The following is an 11,987-nucleotide window of genomic DNA, read 5'->3' as shown; positions in this document are numbered from 1 at the left end:
ACTTCTGCCATTTCCACATTTTCTGTTATTGTCTCCTCCCCTCCCACTGCCCCATGTTAAGTAATGGGCCTACCCGTCCTCAGTCTTCCTCTTGCTTCTAATATATTTGCAGAATGTTTCCTTTTTACCCTTTATGTCTCTAGCTAGTTTAATCTCATTTTGTGCCTTGGCCTTTCTAATTTTGTACCTACATACTTCTGTTATTTGTTTATACTCCTCTTTTGTAATTTGTCCTAGTTTCCATTTTTTGTAGGACTCTTTCTCAGATCATTGAAGATCTCCTGGTTAAGCCAGGGTGGTCTCTTGCCATACTTCCTATCTTTTCTATGCAGTGGAAATAGCGTCCCTTAATAATGTCTCTTTGAAAAACTGTCAGCTCTCCTGAACTGTTTTTCCCCTTAGACTTGTCTCCCATGAGATCTTACGTACCAGCTTCCTGAGTTTGCTAAAGTCTGCCTTCTTGAAATCCATTATGTTTATTGCGCTGTTTTCCCTCCTACCATTCCTTAGAATCATGAACTCTACCATTTCATGATCACTTTCACCCAAGCTGCCTTCCACTTTCAAATTGTCTGGAAATTCAGGAAGAAAGTGTTTTGAGTAGGAACACCCCACTGAATGCCACAACGTGTATGTACAACTCCATACGCACATATTGCATAGTCTGTTGCAAAATCTAAGGGAGATGAAGCAATAAATTAGTGATTGACCAGCTTTGGATCCTCACTTTGGGCAAGAGGGACAATGTGGTGCACATTGGACAGGACTTTAGGAACATCCTGCTCTGCAGAAGTCTAACTTAATTTTTTGGGGAATTGTATATATAATTAAAAGAAACACGTGCTTTACATTTTGAGAGCAAGAAAGTGGTTTTGCGTATTTCAATATGAGAAACAAGCAGCATCCTGGAATTTTAGTGAAAAGTTAAATGTTAGGGATATGAGATCAAGTGATATGTATCCAAACTTTCTCAGAGTTGAGGCATATAGGGTTTTGGGTTGGCCTATTAGTGAGATATAAGCCCGCTGTAAAGTTTAAACCTTTATTTGAACTACACTATAGGGTAGAATGTTTGGTTCTAGAGCATTGGTTCAGGTAATCACTACTACAAAGTTGAACACAATATTGTGTTTTTGAAAGGGCAGAATATTGAACTTCACACTTTCTTCAGCAGACACGAAATCAGATTCATAAGCTAACTTCTAATACAACATTGTGCCTAGAAGGTTTTTTAAATTAGTCTGCATGCTCATGCCGTAAAATGCAACATAGTTTGAGACAGGATTACAGAATGGATTTGATGTATCAGCTGGTTTGACTGCCATCATAACTCTAATCCCATTACTGAGGGGATTTTCAGGGACAGAATAATGAGCCTTTGCTTGCTGTGCTGCTAGTTAATGAAATGCATTATGTCACCAGAGTCAGTTACTGCCTATTATAATCTCAGAGATGGCTGATCATTTTGACTGTCTTTAATTTAATAACATGCTGTTTGTCAGTTTGATGGGACCCTCAATTAGCATCTACCAGGTCCACTCAATTCCACTCTTCCTAAACAAAATGATGGTACCTTAATTAAAAAAGAACTTCATCATTTATTAGTGTCAAAACAATGTAAAAGCCTGGCACATTTTGGTTCTCAGGGTGTAAAGAAAACACCAAATCAATTTATCTTCAGGGACATGTAAAACCATCCCCCCCCCCCCCCCCAGATGTGGCTTCTATGGCTTCTAGATTGGTTTCCCTAGCTTAGGGAAGACGAAACCCATGGTACAGATCCCAAACTTAAATTCAGTTATGTGCAATGTTTTATTGGACTCAGTGGCTTGAGCCTCTTCTGTTGTGGAGGAGGAAACAGCACAATGTGCTAGAAGGGGGACTCAGAAATGGATTTAAACCATCTATGTTCTCCACCAGTCCTAGACTTGCTGCTTTGCAAATCTTGTCTCCTATATAACAAAGCAACTCCAGTGCTGCTCTAAATTACACTAGCTGTCAATAGCCCCAAGGAATTTCTATGGCAGTCAGGGACCACTAGTGTACAGGGAAGCACCCATAGTGCCTCATTTTCCCCAACCACTGGGTGTTTTAGGCCACTGCAAAATTGCTTTAGGGTCATTTTGCATTAGTCAAGTGGTGCAAAGGAACCCTAATGCAGCTAAGAATTGGGACCAAAATCTTTTCCATCATGTTCTCATCTAGATGGTTAACTTTCATAATATCATCTCGAGATACATCTGCTATCTGCCAATGCACACCTATGGTATATGCTGTGAAAATGAAATGAACTTTATTGCAACTTTAAGCGTTTAGCACACAGTTGGTACTATACAAGTATTAATGAGGTTGAAATGATAAACATATAAAAGTCTTTTATATGTCTTTAGATAGATAGGCTATAGCATTTGATAGTAATTGTATGTTATTTGAGCATTAATAAGACCATTCAGTAATGTAACCTGACCAAGGCCAGTCTAGGTTTTTTTTTTTAAATAATTAAGAAAGATCAGGCATATCAGGGCCAGTACACCCTCACTTTTTCATACATGCAACCACTGTTCCCTCTAAGCTGAGTGCGTTTGCGCGCACACACAGATCCTAAACCCCGCGCACATGGCGAAACACCGCACGCACAAAAATTTGCACAGAAGAAATTTTTTGCACACACGGCCTGTCAAAAATTAGAGGGAACATTGCATGCAACTGCTGCCTCTTAAAAAGCAAGATGTGTGGCTCCAGTAGACTCCAGGTCCATTTATGTATTTCCTATATCATTATTTGAGTTTGCTATCGCATTAACTTTAACATTTTATAGGCCACTGCACAGGTGACAATTTAAAAATTGAAATAAAGATTATTGTTGCATGTAAAAGATATTGAGTTGTACTCATCGTTTAAAAGAGGTACATATATTTGCTTAGTGATACAGAGAAGGAATGCCAGGTCTAAAGCACCTCTTGCTGCTCTGCCAATAGCACCTGATGAATCAGTTAGGATCACTGCCATCCACTATTAGAAGACCACAAAAAAACCCCAAAAACCACCACCCGCCACATACACCATAAGGTTGTTCTGAAATTGCTTTTTGAAAGGCTAATTTTTCAAAACCTGCCTCTCTGTACACATGCAATCCTTTGTGTTTATATACACAAAGAGGTAGAAATCAGAGATACATGAATGGTGTATATATTTTATGCATATAAATATTATCATTTGTGCACACTAGTAATAACTTGCTCAATGTTGTGTATACAAATAGAGACCAAGTTGAGGCCATGAGCCATATTACCTGTGAACATCTGCATCACGGTTTTACAGTGCCTGCTGAACAGTCAGTCATGATATGATAAAGCCTTTGCAGTAGTATGCAAAGCAAGGCGTGTATTCAAGGTCCTTTCTCTTTTGCGTTCACTGTGGTAGGGCTTCTCTCAGTTGCAGTCCTTGTGCTTCGGAAGTGCAGGGACTGCTTGCTCAATGCATCACAATACACAAAGAGGGCTTGTAAAGAAAGAAAACAGGCTGCGTCGTTATAAAGAAAGATACAACTCGCTCAGCTCCCCCTGAACTCCAGGAGCGATTGTACCTCGGCTATGCACAGTCTCACCTCAAATTCCCCATGAGGTGATGCAACTTTGCTTTGCATCAGGAAAGTAGCAAACTGACGCAATCTGGCCCCAGAGTCAGTAAGGCCCCTGAAGATGATACTCTGTGCCTAAAAAGATAGAGGTATATTGCAGGCAATTATATAGATCTAAAACCAGGGAAGCATATTTCATATGGCTTTACACAAAATCCTCCTCTTTTCTTCTTGTCATTTCTCTTTAGGCCTTGGTGATATACTGCAGACAGAAAAATCAAAACAAAACCCCATAATGTATTCTCAGCTTGTTTCAAAGTGTTCAAAATCTTCGTCAGCCAGCAGTGAAGTCAAAGCATTAGGTATTTTCATTTACTTCTCTAATGCTCTTCAGCACAGTACAGAGACCACTCCACTCTGCAGGGGAATACAACTAACTAATATAAGTCCCTACTGCAGGGTTACCATGAAACCAAGCTATTCCTTTAAAAAAAAAAACCCAAACCCTCAGAGATGCTCAGATTCCCTTGAACTCACCCATAAATTTGCTGCCACTACTGTGCTGCAATTTCCCATACATCTGTCAAAATATTGGCAATATACATGCAGCAGGGCAATATGCTTTGAAAAGAGTCTCAGTGGAGTCATCAGTCTAGCTCAGTGGCACTCCAGCCTCACAAAGGACATGACAAAGTAATGCAGAATGGCTGTACCTTCATTTTATAACCTGTGGGTTTGTGTAGTAATTCTAACAGCAGGTTCTGGAAGCTGTTTGCTTACTTGCAGAGGGACAGACAGTTAACTGTCACTTGCTTTTCCCCAATTCTCTTCAGTTATCTCAGTTGATTTCCTGCAGATAGCCACTGAAAATCTACAATATCTGGCCAAAAACCTCTAGTCCTTACTCCGAAAGAACTCCCATTAACTTCAAAAGCATGCATTTGCTCTCGATTATACAATAAAATTTTCCTCATAATTGGTTTCAATGGGACTATCTATGGAGCAAGGAACTGCTCTTCCAGCTGGTTGGTGGCAGAATCAGATGATGTACTTAAGACTTCATATACCGTTTTTAGCTTGATTGTCAGTATGCAGTATCTTACCTTTGCTAAACCGACAATGGGACTACCAGCAAATGTTCTGTACAATGTCAGTAGTTGTTTTAAGGATGAAACTGGGGATGTGTCTTCCCACTAATTTGTGACCCTTCTTAGCTCTCCTCTGTATTTAAAACAAAAACAACAACAATTTTGTTCATTCAATGTTAAGTTAGTTATTAAAAAGCTACCTATAAAGGCTTATGCCAGTTAATTTTAAGAATTCTAAAGCAAAGGACCTCTCCTGTTTTTTGAAAAATCCATGCATTCCTTTGTCAAATGCATCCCATGCTCACATGAAAAATCTCAGCATTTGGTGGCTCCCTAGAAAGTTTTCACAAACCACTTGAGGGCTGCAGTTTTCAATCTAAGATCCTCTATGTCACCAGACCCTGTTGTTCCTCAATGCTTCTAACATTAATTCCCATAATTGGAATTTGAATTATGTTTCTCCTCCTTCCTATTGCAACTCCGGGCCCCACATCCTCTGCTCTCACTCTCCAGGGTAAATTCCTTGATCCCATTTCAAGACTCTCTAAACCTTTATTATTAAACTGAAAATTCCCTCAACTATCTGAAACTTTGCTTGGGAAATGCAATAAATTAAGGTGACAACAAGGACAAGTGCAGAGTCCTGCACTTAGGAAGGAAGAATCACATGCACTGCTACATACTAGGGACTGAGTGGCTAGGCAGCAGTTCTGCAAAAAAGGATCTAGGGGTTACAGTGAACAAGAAGCGGGATGTGAGTCAGCAGTGTGCCCTTGTTGCCAAGAAGGCTGATGGCATTTTGGGCCATATACGTAGGAACATTGCCAGCAGATCGAGGGCTGTGATCATTCCCCTCTATTCGGCATTGGTGAGGCCTCATCTGAAGTACTGTGTCCAGTTTTGGGCCCCACACTACAAGAAGGATGTGGAAAAATTGGAAAAGTCCAGCGAAGGGCAACAGAATGATTAGGGGGATGGAGCACATGATTTATGAGGAGTAGCTGAGAGAACTGGGATTATTTATCTGCAGAAGAGAAGAATGAGGGGGAATTTGATAGCTGCTTTCAACTACCTGAAAGGGGGTTCCCAAGAGGATGGATCTAGACTGTTCTCAGTGGTACCAGATGTTAGAACCAGGAGTAATGGTCTCAAGTTGCAGTGGGAGAGGTTTAGGTTGGATATTAGGAAACTTCTTCACTAGGAGGGTGGTGAAGCACTGGAATGCGTTACCTAGGGAGGTGGTGGAATCTCCTTCCTTAGAGGTTTTTAAGGTCAGGCTTGACAAAGCCCTGGCTGGGATGATTTAGCTGGGGATTAAGTCCTACTCTGAGCAGGGGGTTGGACTAGATGACCTCCTGAGATCCCTTCCAACCCTGATATTCTATGATTCTATAAACTGGAGAATAGAATTGAGAAAAAAATATTTTTCTCCCTCTTAAAAATAATGAACGCTGTGTATGAGTAAGGATTCAGAAGCATGGGGACTTTAAAAAAAAACTTTACTTTTTAAGGGGTCTCTTAAACAAGTGACATTGGGAGGAGAGGAGATGGAACCAAAATGGAACCAGATCGCTGGCACTTAAAATTAAAAAGGTCATAGAGCAGTTTTTAAACTAAGGGCTGAGGGAAAGCCGACATGTGCTGAAGAGCACATGGTTTAGACAGAGACATCCCTTAGGGGAGCATCTATTAATGGAGATTTTCTATGTCCTAGTACAGAGAAGAGGATGGAAGATGATAAAATATGGGTAGGATCTGATGAGAAACAGTCAATGAAAAAGAGTCCCATTCAATTACATCATGTAATGGTAAACAGCTAACAAGCGACAAGTTCTTAAAGTGCTTATATGCAAATGTTAGAAATCTAAATAATAAGATGGGTGAACTAGAGTGCCTCATATTAAATTAAGATATTGATACAAGCAGCATCGCAGAAACTTGGTGGAATGACGATAATCAAGGGGACACAGTAATACTAGGGTATAAAAGATATCGGCAAGTCATGCTGGTGGGGGAGTGGCACTATATATGAAAGAAAGCGTAGAATCAAATGAAGTAAAAATCTTAAATAAACCAAACTGTACCACAGAATTTCTATGGATAGTAATTCCATGCTCTAATAATAAGAATATAGCAGTAGGGATATACTACTGACCACCTGACCAGGATGGTGATAGTGACTGTGAAATGCTCAGGGACTTTATAGAGGCTATAAAATAAAAAACTCAATAATAATGGGGGATTTCAACTATCCCCATATCAACTGGGTACATGTCACCTCAGGACAGGATGCAGAGATAAAGTTTCTTGACACCTTAAATGACTGCGTCTTGGAGCAGCTAGTCCTGGAACCCACAAGAGAAGAGGCAATTCTTGATTTAGTCCTAAGTGGAGCACAGGATTTGGTCCAAGAGGTGAATATAGTTGGACCACTTGGTAATAGTGACCATAATATAATTAAATTTAACATCCCTGTGGCAGGGAAAACACCACAGCAGCCTAACATGGTAGCATTTAATTTCAAAAAAGGGAACTACACAAAAATGAGGAAGTTAGTTAAAAAGAAATTAAAAAGGTACAGTGCCAAAGTGAAATCCCGCAAGCTGCATGGAAACATTTTAATGACATCATAATAGAGGCTCAACTTAAATGTATAGCCCAAATTAAAAAACATAGTAAGAGAACCAAAAAAGTGCCACCATGGCTAAACAACAAAGTAAAAGAAGCAGTGAGAGGCAAAAAGGCATCCTTCAAAAAGTGGAAGGTAAATCCTAGTGAGGAAAAGAGAAAGGTGCATAAACTCTGGCAAGTGAAGTACAAAAAATTAGGAAGGCCAAAAAAGAATTTGAAAAACAGCTATCCAAAGACTCAAAAACTAAAAGCAAAAACATTTTAAGTACATCAGAAGCAGGAAGCGTGCTAAACAACCAGTGTGGCCACTGGACGATCGAGATGCTAAAGAAGCCCTCAAAGACAATAAGGCCATTATGGAGAAACTAAATGAATTCTTTACTTCAGTCTTCATGGTTGAGAATGTGAGGGAGATTCCCAAACCGGAGCAATTCTTTCTAGGTTACAAATCTAAGGAACTGTCCAAGATTGAAGTATCATTAGAGGAGGCTTTGGAACAAATTGATAAATTAAACAGCAATAAGTCACCAAGACTAGATGGTATTCACCCAAGAGTTCTGAAGGCACATAAATGTTAAATTGCGGAACTAATTGTGGGTTTGTAACCTATCATTTAAATCAGCTTCTGTTCCAAATGACTGAAGGATAGCTAATGTGACACCAATTTTTAAAAAGGGCTCCAGATGTGATCCCGGCAACTACAGGTCAGTAAGTCTGACTTCAGTACCAGGCAAATTGGTTTAAACTATAATAAAGAACAGGATTGTCAGACACATAGATTAACATAATTTATTGGGGAAGAGTCAACATAGTTTTTGTGAAGGGAAATCATGCCTCACCAATCTACTAGAATTCTTTGAGGGGGTCAACAAACATGTGAACAAGGGGGATCCAGTGAATATAGTGTACTTAGATTTTCAGAAAGCCTTTGACAAGGCCCTCACCAAAGGCTCTTAAGCAAAGTAAGTGGTCATGGGATAAGAGGGAAGATCCTCTCATGAACTGGTAACTGGTTAAAAGATAGGGAACAAAGGGTAGGAATAAATGGTCAGTTTTCAGAATGAAGAGAGGTAAATAGTGGTGTTCCCCAGGAGTCTGTACTGGGACCAGTCCTATTCAACATATTCATAAATGATCTGGGAAAAACGATAAACCATGAGGTAGCAATATTTGTAGATGATATAAAACTATTCAAGATAAGTCCAAAGCAGACTGTGAAGAGCTATAAAGGGATCTCATAAAAATGGCAGATGAAATTCACTGTTGATAAATGCAAAGTAATGCACGTTGCAAAACATAAACCCAACTATACATATAAAATGATGGGGTCTAAATTAGCTGTTACCACTCAAGAGAGAGATCTTGACATCCTTGTGGATAGTTCTCTGAAAATATCTACTCAACGTGTAGCGGCAGTCAAAAAAGCTAACAGAATGTTGGCAATCATTAAGAAAGGGATAGATAATAAGACAGAAAATATCATCTTGCCTCTATATAAATCAATGGTATGCTTACATCTTGAATACTGCATGCAGGTGTGGTTGCCCCATCTCAAAAAAGATATGTTGGAATTAGAAAAGGTTCAGAAAAGGGCAACAAAAATTATTAGAGGTATGGAACAGCTTCCATATGAGGAGAGATTAATAAGACTGGGACTTTTCAAATTGGAAAAGAGACACGACTAAGAGGGGAAATGATAGTTGTCTATAAAATACTGACTGGTGTGGAAAAAGTAAATAAGGAAGTCTTATTTACTCCTTCTCATAAAACAAGAACTAGGGGTCACCAAATGAAATTAATAGGCAGCAGGTTTAAAACAAATAAAAGGAAGTATTCCTTTACAGAACGCACAGTCAACGTGTGGAACTCTTTGCCAGAGGATGTTGTGAAGGCCTAGGCTATAACAGGATTCCAAAAAAGAACTAGGAGGACAGGTCCATCAATGGCTATTATCCAAGATGGACAGGAATGGTGTCCCTAGCCTCTGTTTCCCAGAAGCTGGGAATGGGTGACAGGGGATGGATCACTTGATGATTACCTGATCTGTTCATTCCCTCTGGGGCACCTGGCATTGGCCACTGTCAGAACACTGGATACTGGGCTAGATGGACCTTTGGTCTGACCCGTATGGCCATTCTTATGTTCTTATGGTGCAGATCCAATTGAGGGAATTAGAAGTTTGCCTGTGTGACAAAGGAGCTTGTTCAAAACAGACAAAACAAAAATTTAATACATATAGTAGATACTGAAAGTAGCTAGCTCACACTTGCTATCACAACTGTTACAGAAGAGCATACGCTTGTACTTGTCTGTTCTTATTTTTGGGTGCCCATGTCTCCATGCACAACCCAGATAAAAACTATAATATTGTCTTCTCTCATCATTTGCGACAGGATATTGCTTTGCAGGTGCTTGGATCATCTTGTTTGCTCACTTCTCTCAGTAAAGAGTAGTCAATTATAATTGACTTTTTTCTAATATATTTTGATTTGGAAGTGATATTTTCTTTTTCTGATCACACAGGGAAAAAGCATCACCTACATAAAAAGAGGGAGAATACAGAGGTAGTCAGCATGTAGCTCGATAGTTTGCCAAAAATCCAGCTTATGGTGCAAGGCAGAATGAGAACAACAAAGCGTGCTGACACTTCCCATCTCAGCAGCTGCAAGAAGATATAATGGGCTTGTTCTTTTCCTATTTCCCTGTGTCCGCTACACTTTGCATTAGAACTACTTCCTTGAGTCAATGGTAATCTCCATAGGTTGTTGTCATGGGACTGAGTAGCAACTAAATGAAATAGTACTGTGGTTGATCTTGTTTTAGTCCATTTAGGGACATAACCATAGTGATCAGACCATTCATCCATCTAGGCTGGCACCATGCCTGCATCTGCGGCCAGTACTTGATGTTTTAAAGAAATGACTCCACGCTACACCTAGCTAATTGTGAAATACTGTTCATGGATGGAAAACAACTCCTTCCATTACCTCTGCAGTGATTAGCCTCTATACTGAAGCATGAGATTTTAATAGCTCTGGGCTAAATTCTGTGGTTCTTCATCAAGCAAAACTCGACTGAAATCAAGTTTTGCATCAATGACCTGCCAATAAATTGCACGAGTATGTAAGTAAAAACCATGTTAGTAGGAGAATTAAAATGAAAATACTAAACTTATACAGAAAGCTACTGCAAACAGTATTACAGTCCCCATCATTCCTCTGGTTTCTACTGCCCGTGTGATAGCATCATTCCATATTTTTTGTGTTCTATCCTAACAAATGATCCCCTTTCCCCCTCCACACAAAAGTAACTGTTTGTGAAACTGTAGAACCACTGAGCTTCAATAAGATGTAGAAAAAAAAATCAATACCTCACTAAGAAACTCTTTTGCTAAGCCTTCACCTTCTCCATCTCCACTTATGAAGGAATCAAAGAACCCCAGCACATCTGCACTACCAGGTTTCAGATTGGACAGGAACTGGAGGAGAAAACAAAAGACTTCTTTTTCAAGTTTTTCATACATTTCTGAAGCTGTATAACAATTCCAGGAAAGGAAAGGAGTGGAATGTTTCATTTCAAACTCCTCAAAACAAATTAACTTTTTCCAATTTTAAAAATCATGCGCCCCCCCACACACACACAATTAGGCAAAAGTGACACAAATTAGTGAAATATTTTGATATATCCAAATCTGCATTTTTCTCCAAACAAAGTTTTGACCAGAAAGTCTCACCCAGCTCTGGTTTTAACACATTAGCTAGTCAAAATAAACTATCAAGATCCTAGGGGATACCCTGCCCAGCTAACAGTCCTAGAAGCCACAAGGGGAGAGGCAATTCTTGAATTCGTTCTAAGTGGAGCACAGGATCTGATGCAAGAGGTGAATATAGTTGAACCACTCTATAATAGTTACCAGACTGTAATTAATTTTAACATCCTTGTATGAGGAGGAGGAAATACCAAAAAGCAGCACACCACAGTAGCATTTTATTTCAAGCAGGGAAACTACACAAAAATGGGGGTGCTAGCTGAATGGAAATTAAAAGAAACAGTCACAAGAGTGAAATGCCTGCAAGTTGCATGGAAACTTTTTAAAAAATACCATAATAGAAGCTCAAATTAAAATCTATACCCCAAATTTAAAAAAAAAAAAAAAACATTAAGAAGAACAAAAAAATGCCACCATAGCTAAACAGCAGAGTAAAAGAGGCAGTTAAAGGTCAAAAAAGCATCCTTTAAAAATTGGAAGTGAAATCCTACCAAGGAAAATAGAACGACACATAAACGCTGGCAAGTAAAGTGTAAAAGCATAATTAGACAGGCCCAAAAGATTTTCGAGAGCAACTAGCAAAAGACACAAAAACTAAACAGAAAAAAAAATTTAAGTACATCAGAACTAGGAAGCCTGCCAAACAATCAGTGGGGCGAATGTATGATCAAGGTGCTAAAGGAGCACACAAGGAAGACAAGGCCATTGTGGAAGATTTAAATGAATTCTTTGCATTGGTCTTCATTGCAGATAATATGAGGAAGATTCCCACACCTAACCCTTTCTTTTTAGGTGACAAATCTTAGGAACCATCCTGGACTGAGGTGTTAATAGAGATGGTTTTAGAACAAACTGATAAATTAAATATTAATAAGTCACCAGGACCAGATGGTATTCACCCAAAAGTTCTGAAAGAACT

At 39.3% G+C, this 11,987-nt stretch overlaps 1 long non-coding RNA gene across 1 annotated transcript in view; it reads right to left on the bottom strand.

Annotated features, from left to right (window-relative positions):
• Nucleotides 1-4,785: 4,785 nt before the first annotated feature.
• LOC141986574 (uncharacterized) overlaps nt 4,786-11,987 on the bottom strand; it is a 32,724-nt gene continuing 25,522 nt past the window's right edge. The window contains exon 3 of the long non-coding RNA XR_012639328.1: nt 4,786-4,801. This is a non-coding gene — a long non-coding RNA (uncharacterized LOC141986574). The remainder of the gene's footprint in view (nt 4,802-11,987) is intronic.

The sequence above is a fragment of the Natator depressus genome, chromosome 1 (assembly GCF_965152275.1).
Source record: "Natator depressus isolate rNatDep1 chromosome 1, rNatDep2.hap1, whole genome shotgun sequence".
Taxonomy (NCBI): Eukaryota; Metazoa; Chordata; order Testudines; family Cheloniidae; genus Natator; species Natator depressus.
The sequence above is the reverse complement of the archived record's forward strand: the minus strand, read 5'-3'. Positions and strand labels throughout refer to the sequence as shown.